The sequence below is a fragment of the Gossypium arboreum genome, chromosome 3, assembly GCF_025698485.1.
Source record: "Gossypium arboreum isolate Shixiya-1 chromosome 3, ASM2569848v2, whole genome shotgun sequence".
NCBI lineage: Eukaryota > Viridiplantae > Streptophyta > Magnoliopsida > Malvales > Malvaceae > Gossypium > Gossypium arboreum.
In genome coordinates, this window is record NC_069072.1 from 13,543,549 (window position 1) to 13,567,781 (window position 24,233).

The window sequence follows — 24,233 nt, forward strand, 5'->3', positions numbered from 1 at the left end:
AAATTCCAGAATTTCGGCATTTCGGCTTTTCGGCATCTTATCGCTTTAAGCTATAAAAGGGTTCGTTACACACCTGATTTGCGATATTCCTTGACGAGATCTCCTATGCGATTTCTCCTATAATCAATTGTTAAATAGATCAGCTCACAATAATTGAACCAAATCAAGAACTTTCCAATATTAACACTTACACATTCGGCCACCATCCATAATGGCCTTAGGCACCTTACCTTTGTCGCGATTGATGACTAGGCCTAGCTACTCCGGCGATCCAAGCTACTCCAAATCGACACTACACCTTGCTGCTCCTTCAATAAATAAACCAAAAATATTAAAAGAAGACCCCATAGAGTCTATGCCCATATTCGGCCATCTCCCTAAACTTGGAGTTTCAGCTTTTGACCAAAGCTACACTAGGAATTGTTTAGAGTTTGAACACTTACCACAGTCTTTCTCCTCTTGAATCCGGATGTCTAAAAGGTAAGGGAATTGAACGCCAACTATTGAGAAGGAAGAAAAAAGGTTGCTGGTCACAAAGAATCGGCACCCCCTATCTTCACTGATTTCGGCTTTTTTTTGCGGCACTTCGGCAAAAATAGAGATAAGGGAAAGAAACAATGGTGAACGGAGGGAAATAGTGGGCTGATTTGAAAGAAGAAAAAGGAAGAAAAATGAATAGGAGGGAGGTAGATTCGGCTGGAAAATAAAAGAGAGAAAAGGCTACACACCAAAGAAGAAATCAGCACAACTAAGACCCTAATGCCGAAATTACTAACCTAATGCCCCTTTGAAAATCCCTCTCCAATGTCCCTTATTCGCCAACTCTATCTCCTATCACATCCCTAAAATCTCTCCCTTATCCCTCCTTAATTTATGCATTTGACTTGATCCAACTCTCCTCTTACAGAATCCACTTAAGTTCCAACACTTACCCTTCCCGCACACAAAAATAAATACTCTTATTTGCCAACACAGGAATCGAACCTGTGTCTTCCTCTATGCCCACATGCCACCTTTTTAGGAGCTTAGTGGCGTCACCCTTGCCACTCTACCAAAGCTCTTTTTGTGATACACTTTACCCACAACTTAATATAAGGGCACCTAGCGAACCCCTAACTCCTAAGTTCAAAATTTAAAAATTCTACTGGGTTTGGCCAACTCATGGGCCTTCCATAAGCCCATTTACATACCCAAATTATGAATTCCATCATCACATACCAAATTTTAGAAATTTACTTAAAATATCAGGAATCGCGAAAAACCCGAAAATCAGGATGTTACATAGTTATTTATGTTCAGTTTATTTTCAGTATGTTCAATAAGGGAGTAGATTTCATTTTGAACTAAAAATAAAAAATTCATCTAATAATATCTTTGTATAAGAAAATGTTTGAAAAAGCTGCAAAGTTGCGATATGTATTAAGATGATGCATGTGTCTTACATTAAACCTTGCAAAACATTTATAAGTTGTTGCAACAATAATTCCCACACCCATTGAATCAAGCCACTATGGGGTGATCATGATCAACTAGTAAGAACATGGATTTCTATCCAATTAGTACATAAACCTAATTCCTTATGCTTTCACACGTACTAATAATCGTGTAACGTTTGGCCATTATTCTAACTTAAGTAGAGCTCCATGGGGAGTTACTTAACTAAAAGATCTTGAGTGTATAACCGTCAACTCGACATTCATCACGTAAACCTAAGATGAGTAGACTTGATTGATGGTTGTGATTCGACGTGGTAAGATTTCATTCTCCATATAATTCTGAGCTACGAGAGTCAACGATAGTACAATAGACATATGATTCTTCCTATAAGCCTCTGCCATGTGTGGGAGCAGAGCCTCTAGTAAGCCTTCCCTAAGTGTAGGAGCAAGACCCCCTATATTCCTCCTTCCATGTATGGGAGCGAGACCCCTTATAAGTTTTCCCCCATGTGCGGGAGTAGGATATTTGTTACTCTCCATGTAATTTTGGGCCATAAAAGCTGATGGTAGTGCTACCGACTTGTAATCAACATACAGGCCCCTATGTGAACTATTCAAGTGAAGTATATCTTCAAAAATCAACATTCAGACCCCTCCTTGAACTGTACATCAGCTCTCCGCAGAGGTGAGGTGCATCTTCAAAAATCTACACATGTTATCCTCCCGGAACTACTTCCATGGTACCCTCCCATGAGTACCCTCCAATGATACCCTTCCATGGTACCCTCCTATTGGGACCACCTAAGTTACAACTCTCACACTCTTCCACTAAGGTTTCATGTTCATTCCAATAATGGTTTATTCATCAAATGGTGGTTCATCTTATTACATCTGCATAATCTCGAATGGTTGCTACCACCTTTGAAGTAAGCTTAATTTCGAATGGTCATTTTACCTTCAAAATTAATGTAATTTTAAATACCTATGAACATTTGCAATGCTGATGCCACAAGCAAAATTCCAAATATTTGCGAATTACCACAATTTTTGTAAGAAGAAATACAAATAAATTTTCCTTAATGCAAATTAACCTTACTTAAAGCAAAACAATGTTACCATTATTTTTCGTCTTAGGCAAAGTCACTTTATAACATTTCCTTCAACTATAAAGGAGTGGGAAATTATTATAGGCATGAATGTTGACCATAATATGGGTCCTACAAAAAAACCTTATATATGTACCCTTTTTAGGATTTGTCAATGTCACGGGCCACGGTTTAAAGTCCGTGACCAACGCACAAAGCTCATCCTATAGAGGTCTACATATTAAATGGGGCTTATTTGACCCACTTGAATTGGCTTGATTCGAAGAACAAGTGATAAAGCCCATCTTCTTGAAGCCTTGGTGGCCCTACAAAGAATTTATGGTAAATTAGGACTACCTTGGTAAATAGGGAAAGTAATCTTAGAAAATTTGTAATTTGATAAGACTTAATTTTGTAATCTTGGGAATTTTTTAAATTCCTTAATTGTATATAGGCTTTGATCTTGTCCGTCAATGTAACTCAATCTGTACCGTCGATTTTTGAGGAGCTTAATAAATAGAGAGCCTTCCCTCAATTGTAGTAATCCATTGAATCCATTGTATTCAATACTAGATTGATAGCATTTACTCAAACATCTTGTGTGCATTATTTTTCTGTGTCTTATCTGCTCTTTCGAGCTTATTTTTTCTTTAACATTGCTTCCACTATATTTTAGTGTCTTAAAGGAATTTTGCAAGAATCCTCACATTGCAAGAATTAGGCCAACCTAGGCACATTTAAAGAAAAAGAATTGCCTAAGGCCACCTAGATTGTGAGACGAAAGGTCTACCCTGTGACAGTTGGTATTCGAGCTAAGGTTATGAAGGAACTGTTTGAGATGTCAAAAGAAGTTTCCAATAATATTGAGCCAATAGAGACCTATGAGAGAGCCAGGAAAGCAATCCGATTAAGGGACATGCTGTCGATTTTGGAAAATTAGGTGGTCAATCTCGAGGAGTCCATGGGGAACGTGAGGGAGACGTTCGAGGTGGTTGAGGGATGTATTGGTGAGTTGGACTCAATAAGGGATCAACTTAAGGACTTTGTGTTGAATTCTATTGATTTCACTGTGGACAAGTTGATGGAAAGGGATGATGCTCTCATGGCCTTGGTGATAACTTTTAAAGAAGAGATCACAGAGCCTAACGGGGAGCTCATGATTTACAAAGCTACTTTGAGTAATGGGATGTTGGCTTCAGGACCAAAGCAACGAGCAATGGATGTTCTCAAACCAAAAGAGTTCAATGGGACAAGGTCTAGGAGGGAAGTGGACAACTTTCTTTGGGGAATGGAGCAATACTTTTAAGCGATGAACATCGAGGATGATACTACTAAGGTAAACACCACTTCAATTTATTTGATTGATATTGCTCTTTTGTAGTGGCATTGTAAGTCTACGGATGAGAAACATGATGGGACAACTATTTGGAGTTTAGAGGACTTTGGATAGCTATCGGAGTCGGTAATAGTGGCAATGGGAAACCACAAAATAGGAAGTGGAAAACCAAAAATAACCCGAAGAAGAAGGGGAGCAAGATAAAATGCTTTTTTGCGACAATTTGCATATGGTAAGAAATTGTCTGAAGAGATCTGCGTTTTTTGCCATCAAAAGGGATGATGAGCCAAAAGAAGCACCCATAAAGCTTTGTTTGATTGTGAGGGTTGTCAAAGACAATAGGGCCAAGGGGTATGAGAAGAAACTAATAGAGTGCTTCTTGTGTTGTGGGCTACATAAGTTGTGGCATTGTCCAGAACGATCTAATCTAGTCGTGACCAATGGAAAAGATTGAGCGGAGCTTAAGGAGGATAGGCTATCGAATATTGGATCAATGATTCTTGTTTACATAAATAGTGCTTTTTTGACACAAAAGCATCTAACTTGTTCCTATCAAAGAAAGTCGAGGAAAACTTGGTCTTTTAGTTAGCAAATTAACCAAGACAACCAAGACGGTGAATTCAAGAGGTCCCTACTATGGGAATAGTGGAATGACAAAATGTGCAAGTGAGCACAATCGTATCAAGTAATAAAGTGACAAGTAATGTTGAGTTATCATATCTACGAGGATTGTGCAAGAAAATATTTATGAAATGTAAAGTTAAACAATTTGGTGATGGAAAAAATGTTGATTTGAGAAGGTGTTATAAAAACTAAAATTAACTAATTAATTAAACAAAGAAAATAAAAAGTAAAAATATTCTAATGCAAAATTTCTAAAAGACGAGTTTAATCAATATGACATAAATGTGTTAGATCAATTTTATTCTTTAACCTAGAATAATTAAAGATGTGTTAATGTTGTTACGAATAATTTCACGACAACTCAAGAACTTGCTAAGTAATGCAAATACTTACCTACTAAAACCCAATAACCTCTTGATTATATAGCTATGTCAATTCAAGCGGTTGATCAATTCTAATAAGCAAGTAAAAGGTTAAGTGAAGTAACAATATATATCTATATTGAAACAATTTAATCACAATAATCTTGCAAGTTATGCAAGTCTAATGTATTTTTAATACCATCACTAATTTAATTCTCTGTTACTTTAGAAGACTAAACATGCACCAATTAAATTTTGTGTCCATTAATTACAATTTCAATCATGTAAATAATTTATTCAATTTTACCTTACAATTAAAATGCAAGCATAACATAAGTATGGTTTTATTTAATTGAACAATTTAATTAGACCTAATAACAACACATTTTTAATAATCTAAGCAGATAGAATGAAATTAATCTAACACGAAATAAATTTAAGTTATTTTAATTAATTGAAAAACAAAAACACAAATATTCATGTTCATGGTCAAAACAAAACTTAAAATAAAGTTTAAGAGAAGGAATTAGAAGAACAAATTTCAGTGGTTTTCGGAAGCCAGTCTAGTGCACTCCTCTCGGCTTTGCTTGTTCTACTGATCCAAGGCCTTCATGAACACTTGATTGTTGCTACTCCAAGAGGTGTGCAAGCTCTATTTCAATAGAGGAAATCGGGAAGGAAGAAGGGAATTGAAAGGCAACTAGAAAGGAGAAAGAGAGAGAAAGTGTGAGAGAGAGAGATATGTGAAGTGAGGGATGATTTTTTAGGAAGTGAAGAGGGATATTTATACTTGAAATTGGCAGCTCAAATTAGATAAAAATAGTAGCCAATCCCCCTTCCCATGGCTGGCCCATGATAGTAGGGGGAGGGGTTGACTTGGTTTTGTTATTTTTAGCTTGTGGCTAGAAATTAAATGCACAAAAAATGGAGGGGTGAGAACGAATTTAAGAGAAGTTTGAGGTTTGTTTTGCAATTATTATAATCACCTTACTTATCTGATTTGGGCTGCAATTGGGTCGGCATTAGACTGCTCTTTTGGGCTCATCCCTGTTCCTTCTTCAGTTGCTTAATTCAGACCCTTTTTATCCACTTCAAGTTGTCCGATTTTTCTTGATAAAATTCAATTGGACCAATTGATTTAAATAAGTCCGAGAACATGAAATTAATTTCTACAAGGCTAAAAATTTAATTATCATCTTGAGCTCCAATGTAATAGCCTAATTTTTAGTGGTGTCAGAAATAGTGAATCGAGATCACTAAATCCGACGAGTGAGTTTGAAAATTTAATAAATTAATAATTGTTAGTTAAGTGAGATTTTAGAAGTATTTTTGAATCAGTGAATTTTGCGATTTAAAAGAATTTATTAGGTAAATTGGGCCGAAAATGAGGTAACAAGACCTCAATTTCATAAATCGAGTCGTAAATATTTTTATAAATTTTTACGGAGTGTCATTGATTTAGAATTAAAGTTTCGTTAGAAAATTTTAACGTTTTGATAGTTAATTAAATAAAAAAGACTAGAGTGAAAAAGGTGCAAAACCTGCTCATTAAAGGTTAAATAGTATAAGTGACAATTAGGGAGGACCAAATAGGTAATTAGACACATGGGCAATAGCTGGACAGACATGTGGAAAGAAGAAATAGACAAAGTTGGTGTGAACTGAGGGCAAAATGGTAATTTGGCTAAAATTTAAAAATAAAACAATAACCAAATTGAAAAATCTAGACATTTCTTCGTAATTCTTAGCCAAAAACACCATAGGAGGTCTCCAAGAAGCTTTTTTTTTTTTTCATATTTTTACTTCATGTAAGTTTAATTTTTGATTATTTCATGTAATTTTTATGTTTTTGAGACTTTTACAACTAGATCCAACTATTGAATTCATTAGTTTTTGATTCTATGAGTGATTTTGAAAGTTCCCATGGATAAGTGCTGGAATTTTATGATGATTTAACATGGATTTGAAACTCTAATTTTATTATATGATGATTTTATTAAGTGATTTTGATAGAAATTGATTTTGGGACTTAATTGTGAAAAAAGTTAAGAATTAGGGTTTGGTGCTGAAATTCTGAATATCAAAGGTTGTGTAGTAGTTTAGAATGATGGAATAAAGTGTTAATTGAGAAAAAATAGTTCAATTGATGAGTTAATTGATTAGGGATTAAAGTGTAAAAATTGTAAAATTTGAGTAATGGGATGTTGGCTTCAGGACCAAAGCAACGAGCAATGGATGTTCTCAAACCAAGAGAGTTCAATGGGACAAGGTCTAGGAGGGAAGTGGACAACTTTCTTTGGGGAATGGAGCAATACTTTTAAGCGATGAACATCGAGGATGATACTACTAAGGTAAACACCACTTCAATTTATTTGATTGATATTGCTCTTTTGTGGTGGCATTGTAAGTCTACGGATGAGAAACATGATGGGACAACTATTTGGAGTTTAGAGGACTTTGGATAGCTATCGGAGTCGGTAATAGTGGCAATGGGAAACCACAAAATAGGAAGTGGAAAACCAAAAATAACCCGAAGAAGAAGGGGAGCAAGATAAAATGCTTTTTTGCGACAATTTGCATATGGTAAGAAATTGTCTGAAGAGATCTGCGTTTTTTGCCATCAAAAGGGATGATGAGCCAAAAGAAGCACCCATAAAGCTTTGTTTGATTGTGAGGGTTGTCAAAGACAATAGGGCCAAGGGGTATGAGAAGAAACTAATAGAGTGCTTCTTGTGTTGTGGGCTACATAAGTTGTGGCACTGTCCAGAATGATCTAATCTAGTCGTGACCAATGGAAAAGATTGAGCGGAGCTTAAGGAGGATAGGCTATCGAATATTGGATCAATGATTCTTGTTTCATAAATAGTGCTTTTTGACACAAAAGCATCTAACTTGTTCCTATCAAAGAAAGTCGTAGGAAAACTTGGTCTTTTAGTTAGCAAATTAACCAAGACAACCAAGACGGTGAATTCTGAAGAGGTCCCTACTATGGGAATAGTGGAATGACAGAAATGTGCAAGTGAGCACAATCGTATCAAGTAATAAAGTGACAAGTAATGTTGAGTTATCATATCTACAGGGATTGTGCAAGAAAATATTTATGAAATGTAAAGTTAAACAATTTGGTGATGGAAAAAAATGTTGATTTGAGAAGGTGTTATAAAACTAAAATTAACTAATTAATTAAACAAAGAAAATAAAAAGTAAAAATATTCTAATGCAAAATTTCTAAAAGACGAGTTTAATCAATATGACATAAATGTGTTAGATCAATTTTATTCTTTAACCTAGAATAATTAAAGATGTGTTAATGTTGTTACGAATAATTTCACGACAACTCAAGAACTTGCTAAGTAATGCAAATACTTACCTACTAAAACCCAATAACCTCTTGATTATATAGCTATGTCAATTCAAGCGGTTGATCAATTCTAATAAGCAAGTAAAAGGTTAAGTGAAGTAACAATATATATCTATATTGAAACAATTTAATCACAATAATCTTGCAAGTTATGCAAGTCTAATGTATTTTTAATACCATCACTAATTTAATTCTCTGTTACTTTAGAAGACTAAACATGCACCAATTAAATTTTGTGTCCATTAATTACAATTTCAATCATGTAAATAATTTATTCAATTTTACCTTACAATTAAAATGCAAGCATAACATAAGTATGGTTTTATTTAATTGAACAATTTAATTAGACCTAATAACAACACATTTTTAATAATCTAAACAGATAGAATGAAATTAATCTAACACGAAATAAATTTAAGTTATTTTAATTAATTGAAAAACAAAAACACAAATATTCATGTTCATGGTCAAAACAAAACTTAAAATAAAGTTTAAGAGAAGGGAATTAGAAGAACAAATTTCAGTGGTTTTCGGAAGCCAGTCTAGTGCACTCCTCTCGGCTTTGCTTGTTCTACTGATCCAAGGCCTTCATGAACACTTGATTGTTGCTACTCCAAGAGGTGTGCAAGCTCTATTTCAATAGAGGAAATCGGGAAGGAAGAAGGGAATTGAAAGGCAACTAGAAAGGAGAAAGAGAGAGAAAGTGTGAGAGAGAGAGATATGTGAAGTGAGGGATGATTTTTTAGGAAGTGAAGAGGGATATTTATACTTGAAATTGGCAGCTCAAATTAGATAAAAATAGTAGCCAATCCCCCTTCCCATGGCTGGCCCATGATAGTAGGGGGAGGGGTTGACTTGGTTTTGTTATTTTAGCTTGTGGCTAGAAATTAAATGCACAAAAAATGGAGGGGTGAGAACGAATTTAAGAGAAGTTTGAGGTTTGTTTTGCAATTATTATAATCACCTTACTTATCTGATTTGGGCTGCAATTGGGTCGGCATTAGACTGCTCTTTTGGGCTCATCCCTGTTCCTTCTTCAGTTGCTTAATTCAGACCCTTTTTATCCACTTCAAGTTGTCCGATTTTTCTTGATAAAATTCAATTGGACCAATTGATTTAAATAAGTCCGAGAACATGAAATTAATTTCTACAAGGCTAAAAATTTAATTATCATCTTGAGCTCCAATGTAATAGCCTAATTTTTAGTGGTGTCAGAAATAGTGAATCGAGATCACTAAATCCGACGAGTGAGTTTGAAAATTTAATAAATTAATAATTGTTAGTTAAGTGAGATTTTAGAAGTATTTTTGAATCAGTGAATTTTGCGATTTAAAAGAATTTATTAGGTAAATTGGGCCGAAAATGAGGTAACAAGACCTCAATTTCATAAATCGAGTCGTAAATATTTTTATAAATTTTTACGGAGTGTCATTGATTTAGAATTAAAGTTTCGTTAGAAAATTTTAACGTTTTGATAGTTAATTAAATAAAAAGACTAGAGTGAAAAAGGTGCAAAACCCGCTCATTAAAGGTTAAATAGTATAAGTGACAATTAGGGAGGACCAAATAGGTAATTAGACACATGGGCAATAGCTGGACAGCATGTGGAAAGAAGAAATAGACAAAGTTGGTGTGAACTGAGGGCAAAATGGTAATTTGGCTAAAATTTAAAAAATAAAACAATAACCAAATTGAAAAATCTAGACATTTCTTCGTAATTCTTAGCCAAAAACACCATAGGAGGTCTCCAAGAAGCTTTTTTTTTTTTTCATATTTTTACTTCATGTAAGTTTAATTTTTGATTATTTCATGTAATTTTTATGTTTTTGAGACTTTTACAACTAGATCCAACTATTGAATTCATTAGTTTTTGATTCTATGAGTGATTTTGAAAGTTCCCATGGATAAGTGCTGGAATTTTATGATGATTTAACATGGATTTGAAACTCTAATTTTATTATATGATGATTTTATTAAGTGATTTTGATAGAAATTGATTTTGGGACTTAATTGTGAAAAAAGTTAAGAATTAGGGTTTGGTGCTGAAATTCTGAATATCAAAGGTTGTGTAGTAGTTTAGAATGATGGAATAAAGTGTTAATTGAGAAAAAATAGTTCAATTGATGAGTTAATTGATTAGGGATTAAAGTGTAAAATTGTAAAATTTGAGTAATGGGATGTTGGCTTGGACCAAAGCAACGAGCAATGGATGTTCTCAAACCAAGAGAGTTCAATGGGACAAGGTCTAGGAGGAAGTGGACAACTTTCTTTGGGGAATGGAGCAATACTTTTAGCGATGAACATCGAGGATGATACTACTAAGGTAAACACCACTTCAATTTATTTGATTGATATTGCTCTTTTGTGGTGGCATTGTAAGTCTACGGATGAGAAACATGATGGGACAACTATTTGGAGTTTAGAGGACTTTGGATAGCTATCGAGTCGGTAATAGTGGCAATGGGAAACCACAAAATAGGAAGTGGAAAACCAAAATAACCCAAGAAGAAGGGAGCAAGATAAAATGCTTTTTATGACAATTTGCATATGGTAAGAAATTGTCTGAAGAGATCTGCGTTTTTTGCCATCAAAAGGGATGATGAGCCAAAAGAAGCACCCATAAAGCTTTGTTTGATTGTGAGGGTTGTCAAAGACAATAGGGCCAAGGGGTATGAGAAGAAACTAATAGAGTGCTTCTTGTGTTGTGGGCTACATAAGTTGTGGCACTGTCCAGAATGATCTAATCTAGTCGTGACCAATGGAAAAGATTGAGCGGAGCTTAAGGAGGATAGGCTATCGAATATTGGATCAATGATTCTTGTTTCGCAAATAGTGCTTTTTTTGACACAAAAGCATCTAACTTGTTCCTATCAAAGAAAGTCGTAGGAAAACTTGGTCTTTTAGTTAGCAAATTAACCAAGACAACCAAGACGGTGAATTCTGAAGAGGTCCCTACTATGGGAATAGTGGAATGACAGAAATGTGCAAGTGAGCACAATCGTATCAAGTAATAAAGTGACAAGTAATGTTGAGTTATCATATCTACAGGGATTGTGCAAGAAAATATTTATGAAATGTAAAGTTAAACAATTTGGTGATGGAAAAAAATGTTGATTTGAGAAGGTGTTATAAAAACTAAAAATTAACTAATTAATTAAACAAAGAAAATAAAAAGTAAAAATATTCTAATGCAAAATTTCTAAAAGACGAGTTTAATCAATATGACATAAATGTGTTAGATCAATTTTATTCTTTAACCTAGAATAATTAAAGATGTGTTAATGTTGTTACGAATAATTTCACGACAACTCAGTAACTTGCTAAGTAATGCAAATACTTACCTACTAAAACCCAATAACCTCTTGATTATATAGCTATGTCAATTCAAACGGTTGATCGAATTCTAATAAGCAAGTAAAAGGTTAAGTGAAGTAACAATATATATCTATATTGAAACAATTTAATCACAATAATCTTGCAAGTTATGCAAGTCTAATGTATTTTTTAATACCATCACTAATTTAATTCTCTGTTACTTTAGAAGACTAAACATGCACCAATTAAATTTTGTGTCCATTAATTACAATTTCAATCTGTGTAAATAATTTATTCAATTTTTACCTTACAATTAAAATGCAAGCATAACATAAGTATGGTTTTATTTAATTGAACAATTTAATTAGACCTAATAACAACACATTTTAATAATCTAAACAGATAGAATGAAATTAATCTAACACGAAATAAATTTAAGTTATTTTAATTAATTGAAAAACAAAAACACAAATATTCATGTTCATGGTCAAAACAAAACTTAAAATAAAGTTTAAGAGAAGGGAATTAGAAGAACAAATTTCAATGTTTTCTAAGCCGCCTAGTGCACTCCTCTCGGCTTTGCTTGTTCTACTGGATCCAAGGCCTTCATGAACACTTGATTGTTGCTACTCCAAGAGGTGTGCAAGCTCTATTTCAATAGAGGAAATCGGGAAGGAAGAAGGAATTGAAAGGCAACTAGAAAGGAGAAAGAGAGAGAAAGTGTGAGAGAGAGAGATATGTGAAGTGAGGGATGATTTTTTAGGAAGTGAAGAGGGATATTTATACTTGAAATTGGCAGCTCAAATTAGATAAAAATAGTAGCCAATCCCCCTTCCCATGGCTGGCCCATGATAGTAGGGGGAGGGGTTGACTTGGTTTTGTTATTTTTAGCTTGTGGCTAGAAATTAAATGCACAAAAAATGGAGGGGTGAGAACGAATTTAAGAGAAGTTTGAGGTTTGTTTTGCAATTATTATAATCACCTTACTTATCTGATTTGGGCTGCAATTGGGTCGGCATTAGACTGCTCTTTTGGGCTCATCCCTGTTCCTTCTTCAGTTGCTTAATTCAGACCCTTTTTATCCACTTCAAGTTGTCCGATTTTTCTTGATAAAATTCAATTGGACCAATTGATTTAAATAAGTCCGAGAACATGAAATTAATTTCTACAAGGCTAAAAATTTAATTATCATCTTGAGCTCCAATGTAATAGCCTAATTTTTAGTGGTGTCGAAAATAGTGAATCGAGATCACTAAATCCGACGAGTGAGTTTGAAAATTTAATAAATTAATAATTGTTAGTTAAGTGAGATTTTAGAAGTATTTTTGAATCAGTGAATTTTGCGATTTAAAAGAATTTATTAGGTAAATTGGGCCGAAAATGAGGTAACAAGACCTCAATTTCATAAATCGAGTCGTAAATATTTTTATAAATTTTTACGGAGTGTCATTGATTTAGAATTAAAGTTTCGTTAGAAAATTTTAACGTTTTGATAGTTAATTAAATAAAAAAGACTAGAGTGAAAAAGGTGCAAAACCTGCTCATTAAAGGTTAAATAGTATAAGTGACAATTAGGGAGGACCAAATAGGTAATTAGACACATGGGCAATAGCTGGACAGCATGTGGAAAGAAGAAATAGACAAAGTTGGTGTGAACTGAGGGCAAAATGGTAATTTGGCTAAAATTTAAAAAATAAAACAATAACCAAATTGAAAAATCTAGACATTTCTTCGTAATTCTTAGCCAAAAACACCATAGGAGGTCTCCAAGAAGCTTTTTTTTTTTTTTCATATTTTTACTTCATGTAAGTTTAATTTTTGATTATTTCATGTAATTTTTATGTTTTTGAGACTTTCACAACTAGATCCAACTATTGAATTCATTAGTTTTTGATTCTATGAGTGATTTTGAAAGTTCCCATGGATAAGTGCTGGAATTTTATGATGATTTAACATGGATTTGAAACTCTAATTTTATTATATGATGATTTTATTAAGTGATTTTGATAGAAATTGATTTTGGGACTTAATTGTGAAAAAAGTTAAGAATTAGGGTTTGGTGCTGAAATTCTGAATATCAAAGGTTGTGTAGTAGTTTAGAATGATGGAATAAAGTGTTAATTGAGAAAAAATAGTTCAATTGATGAGTTAATTGATTAGGGATTAAAGTGTAAAAATTGTAAAATTTAGGGTAAATGTGTAATTTCAAAAATTAAAGGGTATAAATTGTGAAGTGGAATAAGGCTAAAATATATGTGATAATGAATGAAAAATTTTATATTATAGATCAAGATTCCAAAGAAAATCGAAGAAAAGAGAAATTATCCGAATAGTTCCTAAGCTACAACAAAATTTTACAAACTAGTCCAGGTAAGTTTGTATGGTTAAATTTTAATATTATATATTTAATTTCCGATTAGTATTTATGTTTATTGTTGAAAATAAAATTATTACTAAACTATGTATATTAAAGTATGTATATTAAAGTAAAAGTACGAAGCGATCGGAACGCAAGATTGAGTACATTCGTTCAGTGCAAGAAAAGAATTGACAGTAAATTACCCAAGTAAACCGAAGTTCAGCATTTGTTGCGAACTTCTGTGTTTACTTTTCGTTTAGGTTACATGAGTTTCAGTTAACTCGTATGAGTTTTAGTTTAACCCTATTGGGTTTCCGTTTAGCTCTTTCGAGCTTTAGTTTAACCCTTACCGGTTTCCGTTTAACACTTATGTGCTTCTGTGTAGCCTTCAGGCTTCTGTATATGATGTACTCATATCCGTAAGATGTTCTCTGATTTGACAAGGTTGATAAGTGATATATGGAATTAAATTTTGGATATTTAAAATTATTTTGATATTGATTTGAAATAAGTGAAATCACTGATTAAAGCTGTGTTTGGCAGGAATTGTATATTGAATGGTTTACTTAAATGAATTGTTATAGTATGTTTGGTAAGATTTATGTTTAAATCCAACGAACTTACTAAGCTTCATTAAGCTTACTTTAGTTTTTCAATGTTCTTTATAGATTTTCAAGAAGTTCAGAGGATCGGATCAACACATCAGTTCACACTATCCAGATAACTCTAGTAGATTTTGTTATGCAACTTAAGGTTTATATGGCATGTATAGGGTTAAATTGAAAAGAAGTAAATTTGTAATATGGTTGAGATTGGTACAAATACATATATGTATGTTTGTATGCATGCACTTAGTAATAGCTTATAGTAATCAATGAATAGAGTTAATGTGGTAAGTTTATGAAAATGAGTTGTGTGTTGATATATTAGGTTTAAGACTTGATTTTTGGTTTATATTGGTTGCCTAATTGGGTTATATTAGTATATAAGAGTGTTGTATGAAGGTTGAATGTGAATGGGGTGAGAAAAGTGGCCTTTAAATGGCCTATTTTCATCCACACGGGCAGAGACACGGGCATCTGTCTCAGCCGTTTGTGACACACGGCCATGCACATGGGTGTGTAGACTGGTCGTGTGTCCCATACATCTTAAAATTTAGAAATAGAATGGTCAGAATTGAGTACACGGTAAGAGACACTGTAACACCCCTAACCCGTATCTGTCGCCGGAGTAGGGTTACGAGGTATTATCGATCAATTCACAACATATAGAATACAATTATCAAACACAAAGCACTCATTCTCATAAATCATTCAACACAATCACGTTGTCCCTTATAAGGGCTTACGAGGCCTTAAACATGCTTTAGAAGTGGTTCAGGACTAAATCGATAACATATGAAAATTTTGGAAACTTAGAAAAATTTCAACCATACAAGGGTCATATGCCCGTGTGAGCAAGCTGTGTGCCTCACACGGCTCCAGACACGCCCGTGCCTCAGGCTACGTGGAAACAGGGCATACATATTGACTTGGGTCACATGGCCAACCATGTAACGCCCCAATTTTCGGGAATTCTGTGAATGTTGGCATAGGTTTAATTATGTTAGTGGGCCTCTAGAAAGCCCAAACTTAAGATAGAACCCGACAATTTTAGTTAATTTTTGTTCCATAAGAAAAAGAGGGTGAAATTATGAAATAGGACCTATGTGAAAATGTTTGAAAATGCTATAGGCTAAACTGAAGTGGCCAAATAAATAGGAGTGCAAAATAGGAGGATTTGCATGACAAACCTCCCATTTTACATGAAGTGGCCAGCCATCATGTTGTTGTAGACAAAATGTACACTTGATATCCATAATTTATGGTACAAATTGATAATAGGTTAGGTAAATGTTCAATGATAATAGGTTAGGTAAATGTTCCATGATAATGGGTTAGGTAAATGTTTCATGATAATGGGTTAGGTAAATGTTTCATGATAAGAATTTCATGTCTTTTGTATTAAAGAATTAAATGGATGGAATATGAAGTTTTATTAAAAGAAAAAGGGGTGAAAAGAATAAAGTTTTGTCCATCTTTGTTCATCATAGCTGAAAGTTAGAGAAGAGAAAGGAGAGGAGAAAGCTCTTGAGTGTTCGGTCATTAGGAGGAGGAAAATTGAAGGTAAGTTCTTGGTACCTTACTTCTATTTCGAGGCTCATGAGTTCTTCTTGATTCTACCTTAACTCTTGAAGCATATTTTGGTTTTTAGTTGTGTTGTGAGCATTTAGTCATAAATTAAAATGAAGGAAATGGTTGTTGTTTCATGTTCTTTTGATGAAAAAAATGGAAGATAGGTGAAGTTGAGCCAAACAAATGAGCATGCATGTGCCTTAGATGTTAAAGGGAAAAATCAGCTAACATGTTGTGCTTTAAAATGATGAAATGGAGATTATTCTTAAGTAAAATCATAGATATGTGATGATTGATTGGTGATATACATGTTTAAATAACATGCATGCAAGGTATGTGTGAAAGAGTGATTTCAGTAATAAATGCTTGGGACAAAGAAGAAGAACGTGACTTTGGAAAATCACCATAATTGTGGGAGATGAATTAGAAGCTGAATAAATTATGTAATTAAAGCTTATTGAGTCTAGTTTCTAATGAAATAAACAAGAACATATTTTGAATTCTGTACAATGATAAATTTGATTCGTAATGAAGAATGGTCAGATTAGTCAAACAGTGAAACATGAGAAACTTTAAGAAAAATCTGGTATTGATTGGACATACCAAAAATTCTTAAAATTTTATGGATAAAAGATATATGAGTCTATTTTCAGGGAAAATTAACGGAACTTGATTTGGAGTTTCGTAGCTCCAGTTATAAATAATTTAGTGACTGTTGCTCAGGAAGACAACTTGCAGTGAAATTATGATTATGTGGTAAACATTGACAAAAATTTGTTAATGAGTTGCTTATTGATTTCTTATAAGCTTACTATGATCTGTGGGTGTGGTTGGCCGAATATTGTAAGGGATTAATACGTAGTTCGTATTTGAATAGTTAGATTAACGTGTTAGTAATCCAATTGTAGGTGGTTCGTGTGTGGATCTCGTCAGCATATCGTCGCAAACAGGTGTGTAACTGACACCCTCTCATAGACTAGATTGGCAAAAGCCGAAAAGCCGAAATGCCGAAAAGTCGGTATTTTGGGAATTTGCGAGTGTGCGAATGCTCGTAAGATAGTTGGGTTTGTATATTTGGTAATCTAAAGTAATAAAATGTAGTACGCGTGATTTCGTACATTTTGATAATTTGGGCTTAATGGGCCAAAGATCGGGTTCATGGGCCAACGGCCCAATTCGATAAGTATCTTGCAGTAAGTGTTCGATAGTACGTAAATAGTTAGGATATGCATGAAAACCCTAAAAGTAGCTAAATTACTATAATACCCCTATGTATGGAAAATTATTTATTATACCCCTAGGTGCAAAATTGCCATTATACCCTAGGGTTAATTTTGACCGAAAAGCATGACGATGCGATTACGTATGATGTATGCCATGATTATATATCATTGCATGGGGACATGGGTTATATTATGGAGGAAGCGTTCTGGTGGCTATGCCACAAATATCTGATCTGGTGGCTCTGCCACAAAGATCTGATTTGGTGGCTCTGCCACATATATCTGTTCTGGTGGCTCTGCCACGATTATCTGTATCTGGTCACTCTGTCACATTATTCGCTTACGCACCATGCTGCAAATTACGTGGTGTGTAGCGGTTGGGTAGGTCGAGTTGTCTCCCCACGGTGTAAGGTTGGTATGGGGGTGTATACGGTTGGATATGGTTGGGTTTCTGCATAAACATGTAATATCTGTTCTGTTCTGCTATGGGCCTATGGGGTTTATTCTGAATTCTATTCTGGGCTAAGGCCAACTTATTCTGTTTCTGTGGGTTGAGCTGATTTAGACTATGGTTGGGTTATTTTACACACTAAGTTTCCCCAAACTCATCCCTTTTATTTTCATCCACGCAGGTAATCCCCAACCATAGTGGGCTTGGAGCTGTGAGGGAATTGGAGTGGCCACCCGCTCGAAAGTTTGATTTTCTTCCGTGAATGGACATCATTTTAATTACGTTTGAGGTTTTGGGCTTTTAAATGTAATAAGGCCGCTTATTTATTTTGATGGTTTTAATATGTATTACTAAGATAGGTAATACTTATTTTAACTGTTGAAATTGGATAGCTTTAGGCGCATTTTCAAAAACAACAATTGATTTCAAAATAACACGACAACAAGCAAAACTTCCGCAATGAAAGTATTTTCCAAAATTAATCACTTTTCCTAAAATGACTTGATCAAATCGGTTTCCTAGAAATATCCATGACGTTAAGGTGTGGCAATGGCGGTATGCATGTCTAGGATTGGATCCGAAGGAGCTTGGTACTTAGCGATCCGATGGACTCACCACCTCTTTCCTGGTTTCCTACCCGGTGCACACTTCCATTCACTTTAACCCTTAATGAATTAATCTTTTGAACATCAAGTACGATTTTCTGGACTTAGAATGGATTTTTTTTTTTTACGTTTTTGATGTGGCATGCCGGATCCGGCCATAACTTCTGGGCAGGGTTTGGGGTGCTACATTTAGTTGTATCAGAGCCTAGGTTGCAACAACTCGGCTGTGGAATGGGTTTACTAAAACAAAAATTTTCGAAAGCAAAAATTTTATAAAGAATGCGAAAAACTCGATTTTCAAAATTTAGATCTTTAGAAAGTGGCATTCAATCTCCTACCAAGCACGTAAGTATTACTCGAACTTTTCCGAATATTTTCCTGAATTATCTGTCTTTCAAACCCTATTAGGATACTCTAGATAGGATGATACTAAAACCATAGGAAAATCGATAAGAGACTAAAAGCGTAGCTAGACTTGATTCTGCGAAAACAAACTCGAACTCTTTCGATTCATAAAACATCTATAATAAACACTGGAATATTAATTGGTGCATAAAAATTCGTAATCAAGATAATACGATATGAGTACAAGAGCTACTCGTGGAAGTGGCCGTGGACGTGGCCAAGGAAGGGCTCGAGCGGTATCTTCGTCTTCGGGACATATGCCAGCTGCAGATGCACCAGTACCACCGGCAACAAAGGTAGAGTCTCATGACCGCAGTGCCGAGGATGATTCCCTGTCACAGGCAATGCTTCGTGTTCTGAAAAGGGTTGCCGGAGCAAGTTCGGGCAACGAAATTCGGGGATCTATTTCTGAATGACTTCGGGACTAACGGAATGGAGATCTTCAGGGGCGTGTCTGGTATAGCCTCGAATGTGGCGAAATATTGGTTGGAGGCCACAGAATGGATTATGGACAACTTGGACTGCTCTGAGGAGATTGTGAGTGGGGTATCTGTACTAAGTCCCTTGGGTCACTCGGTTAGGGTAGACAAACTGTATAGGAATGTACCCTTAGAAACTCAAGGCAAGGTTTTTCCTGGAGATTTGATGGAGTTACCGTTCGGAGAGTTTGACCTCATTCTGGGAATGGATTGGCTTGTTAAGCATAAGGCGACTCTGGATTGTGCTTCTAAAAGAATGGTGTTAAGAACTACAAAGGATGATGAGGTTATGGTGATAGGTGAGAGAAGGGATTATTTGTCCAATGTGGTGTCGGCATTAAGAGCCGAAAAGTGGATTCGGAAAGGTTGTGAGGCCTAATTGGTATTTATAAGTCAGTCGGAAGAGGAGGGACTGACAGTGGATAAGGTTAGGACCGTAAAGGAGTTCCAAGATGTTTTTCCAGAGGAGCTTCCAGGATTGCCTCCGAATCGAGAAGTTGAGTTTGGAATAGACTTGTTGCTTGGAATAGCGCCTGTGTCTATCGCACCGTATAGGATGGCACCGAAGGAGTTAGTAGAGTTAAATGGTCAAATTCAAGAGTTGTTGGATAGGGGCTTTATTAGGCCAAGCGTGTCTCCATGGGGAGCACCGATGCTACTCGTGAAGAAGAAGGATGGTACAATGCGGATGTGCATTGATTATCGCCAGTTGAACAAACTGATAATTAAGAATAAGTATCCACTGCCAAGGATTGACGATCTATTCGACTAGCTTAGAGGAGCTTCTGTATTTTCCAAGATCGACCTTCGATCTGGTTATCATTAGTTAAGGGTTAAGGAGTCAAATATCCATAAGACGGCATTCAGGACTCGGTATGGTCATTACGAGTTTCTGGTTATGCCATTTGGACTGACGAACGCTCCTACAGCGTTTATGGATTTGATGAATCATGTGTTCTAACCATTTTTAGATCAATTCGTAGTCGTCTTTATTGACGATATCCTGGTATATTCTGAAACTAAAACGAAATATGATGAGCATATCCGTATAGTGCTGTAAGTATTAAGGGAGAAGGAACTCTTTGTGAAGTTCAGCAAGTGTGAATTTTGGTTGAGAGAGGTAACTTTCTTAGGACATGTGGTCTCTGCTGAGGGGATTAAAGTGGACCCTCAGAAAATTGAAGCGATTTTGGAATGGAAACCGCCTAGACTGGCAGGATACTACAGAAGGTTTGTAGAAGGTTTTTCTGTGATGGCAGCACCTCTAACAAAACACATAAGGAAAGGAGTACCGTTTGTATGGACTAAGAAACAGCAGGAAGCTTTTGAGAAGTTGAAGAAAGTTCTTACTGAAGCACTTGTGTTAATTCAGCCGGAGTCTGGGAAGGATTTTACTGTGTATAGTGACGCATCACACGTGGGTTTGGACTGCGTGTTAATGCAAGAGGGTAAGGTGGTTGCATATGCATCACGATAGCTTAAGCCTCATGAGGGAAACCATTTGACTCATGATTTAGAGTTGGCAGCAGTGATATTTGCACTTAAGATTTGGAGACATTACTTGTACGGAGAAAGGTGTATTATATACACTGACCATAAGAGTCTTAAGTATTTGTTGACTCAGAAGGAGCTGAACCTTAGGCAAAGGAGATGGATTGAGTTGCTTAAGGATTATGACTGCTCAATCGAGTATCACCCAAGCAAGGCTAATGTGGTAGCCGATGCTCTAAGTCGTAGAGTCAGATTCGATCCGAGAGCAATGTTTGCTTGTCTCGAGTCTCAGTATGATGATGGAAGTCTGCTGGTGAGTTGCAAGTGAGGCCAACTGGTGGATCGATTAAGGAAAAACAGTTGAACGATGAGTCTTTGGTCGCTCGTTTTCAACAAGTTAAGGAAGGAAACTTCGAGTTTGGGAGCCGAAGAGACGATGCAACAAAGAATACCCTTATCTGTTTGGATTAGGTAAATTTCGAGGATGAAATTTCTTTAAGGAGGGTAGAGTTATAACGCCCAATTTTCGGAATTCTGTGATTGTTGGAATAGGTTTAATTATGTTAGTGGGCCTCTAGAAAGCCCAAACTTAAGATAGAACCCGACAATTTTAGTTAATTTTTGTTCCATAAGAAAAAGGGGTGAAATTATGAAATAGGACCTATGTGAAAATGTTTGAAAATGCTATAGGCTAAATTGAAGTGGCCAAATAAATAGGAGTGCAAAATAGGAGGATTTGCATGACAAACCTCCCATTTTACATGAAGTGGCCAGCCATCATGTTGTTGTAGACAAAATGTACACTTGATATCCATAATTTATGGTACAAATTGATAATAGGTTAGGTAAATGTTCAATGATAATAGGTTAGGTAAATGTTCCATGATAATAGGTTTGGTAAATGTTCCATGATAATGGGTTAGGTAAATGTTTCATGATAATGGGTTAGGTAAATGTTTCATGATAAGAATTTCATGTCTTTTGTATTAAAGAATTAAATGGATGAAATATGAAGTTTTATTAAAAGAAAAAGGGGTGAAAAGAACAAAGTTTTGTCCATCTTTGTTCATCATAGCTGAAAGTTAGAGAAGAGAAAGGAGAGGAGAAAGCTCTTGAGTATTCGGTCATTAGGAGGAGGAAAATTGAAGGTAAGTTCTTGGTACCTTGCTTCTATTTTGAGGTTCATGAGTTCTTCTTGATTCTACCTTAACTCTTGAAGCATATTTTGGTTTTTAGTTGTGTTGTGAGCATTTAGTCATGAATTAAAATGAAGGAAATGGTTGTTGTTTCATGTTCTTTTGATGAAAAAATGGAAGATAGGTGAAGTTGAGCCAAACAAATGAGCATGCATGTGCCTTAGATGTTAAAGGGAAAAATCAGCTAACATGTTGTGCTTTAAAATGATGAAATGGAGATTATTCTTAAGTAAAATCATAGATATGTGATGATTGATTGGTGATATACATGTTTAAGTAACATGCATGCAAGGTATGTGTGAAAGAGTGATTTCAGTAATAAATCCGCTTGGGACAAAGAAGAGAACGTGACTTTGGAAAATCACCATAAATTGTGGGAGATGAATTAGAAGATTAATAAATTATGTAATTAAATATTATTGAGTCTAGTTTCTAATGAAATAAACAAGAACATATTTTGAATTCTGTACAATGAGAAATTTGATTCAGTAATAAAGAGTGGTCGATTAGTCAAACAAAGAAATATGGGATACTTTAAGAAAAATATGGTCGATTAGTCAAACAAAGAAATATGGGATACTTTAAGAAAAATATGGTATTGATTGGCCATACCAAAATTCTTAAAATTTTATGGATAAAAGATATATGAGTCTATTTTCAGGAAAATTAACGGCACTTGATTTGGAGTTTCATAGCTCCAGTTATAAATAATTTAGTGATTGTTGCTCGGGAAGACAAATTGCGGTGAAATTATGATTATGTGGTAAACATTGACAAAAATTTGTTAATGAGTTGCTTATTGATTTCTTATAAGCTTACTATGATTTGTAGGTGTGGTTGGTCAATATTGTAAGGGATTAATACGTAGTTCGTATTTGAATAGTTAGATTAACGTGTTAGTAATCCAATTGTAGACGGTTCGTGTGTGGATCTCGTCAGCATATCGTCGCAAATAGGTGTGTAACTGACACCCTCTCATAGACTAGATTGGCAAAAGCGAAAAGCGAAATGCTTAAAAGTCGGTATTTTGGGAATTTCTGATGTCTGAATGCTCGTAAGATAGTTGGGTTTGTATATTTGGTAATCTAAAGTAATAAACTGCAAGACGCGCTATTTCGTACATTTTGATAATTTGGGCTTAATGGGCCAAAGATCGGGTTCATGGGCCAACGGCCCAATTGATAAGTATCTTGTGATAAGTGTTTTGATAGTACGTAAATAGTTAGGATATGCATGAAAACCCTAAAAGTAGCTAAATTACTATAATACCCTATGTATGGAAAATTATTGTTATACCCCTAGGTGCAAAATTACCGTTATACCCCTAGGGTTAATTTGGTGAAAAGCATGACGATCTGATTCTGTATGATGTATGCCATTATTATATATCAGTTGCATGGGGACATGGGTTATATTATGGAGGAAGCGTTTTGGTGGCTATGCCACAAATATCTGATCAGGTGGCTCTGCCACAAATATTCGATCTGTGGCTCGCCACATATATCTGATTCAGTGGCTCGCCACGATTATCTGTATCTGGTCACTCTGTCACATTATCTGTTTTGGCAACCATGCTGCAAATTCTGTGGTGTGTAGCGGTTGGGTGGGTCGAGTTGTCTCCCCACACGGTGTAAGGTTGGTATGGGGGTGTATACGGTTGGATACGGTTAGGTTTTTGCATGAACATGTAATATCTGTTCTGTTCTGCTATGGGCCTATGGGGTTTATTCTGAATTCTGTTCTGGGCTAAGGCCAACTTATTCTGTTTCTGTAGGTTGAGCTGATTTAGACTATGGTTGGGTTATTTTACACACTGAGTTTCCCCAAACTCATCCCTTTTATTTTTATCCACGCAGGTAATCCCCAACCATAGTGGGCTTGGAGCTGTGAGGGAATTCGAAGTGGCCACCCATTCTGAAAGTTTGATTTTCTTCTGGTGAACTGGACATCATTTTAATTACGTTTGAGGTTTTGGGCTTTTAAATGTAATAAGGCCGCTTATTTATTTTTGATGGTTTTTAATATGTATTACTAAGATAGGTAATACTTATTTTAACTGTTGAAATTGGATAGCTTTAGGGCGCGTTTTCAAAAACAACAATTGATTTCAAAATAACACGACAACAAGCAAAACTTCCGCAATGAAAGTATTTTCCAAAATTAATCACTTTTCCTAAAAATGACTTAATCAAATCGGTTTCCTAGAAATATCCATGACGTTAAGGTGTGGCAATGGCGGTATGCATGTCTAGGATTGGATCCGAAGGAGCTTGGTATTAAGCGATCCGATGGACTCACCACCTCTTTTCCGGTTTCCTACCTGGTGTACAG

At 35.2% G+C, this 24,233-nt stretch overlaps 1 long non-coding RNA gene across 1 annotated transcript in view; it reads left to right on the forward strand.

Annotated features, from left to right (window-relative positions):
• The window catches only part of LOC128290269 (uncharacterized), an 82,368-nt gene extending 58,365 nt beyond the window's left edge, over positions 1 to 24,003 (forward strand). Inside the window, exon 3 of the long non-coding RNA XR_008279954.1 lies at positions 23,759 to 24,003. This is a non-coding gene — a long non-coding RNA (uncharacterized LOC128290269). The remainder of the gene's footprint in view (positions 1 to 23,758) is intronic.
• The last annotated feature ends 230 nt before the right edge of the window (positions 24,004 to 24,233 follow it).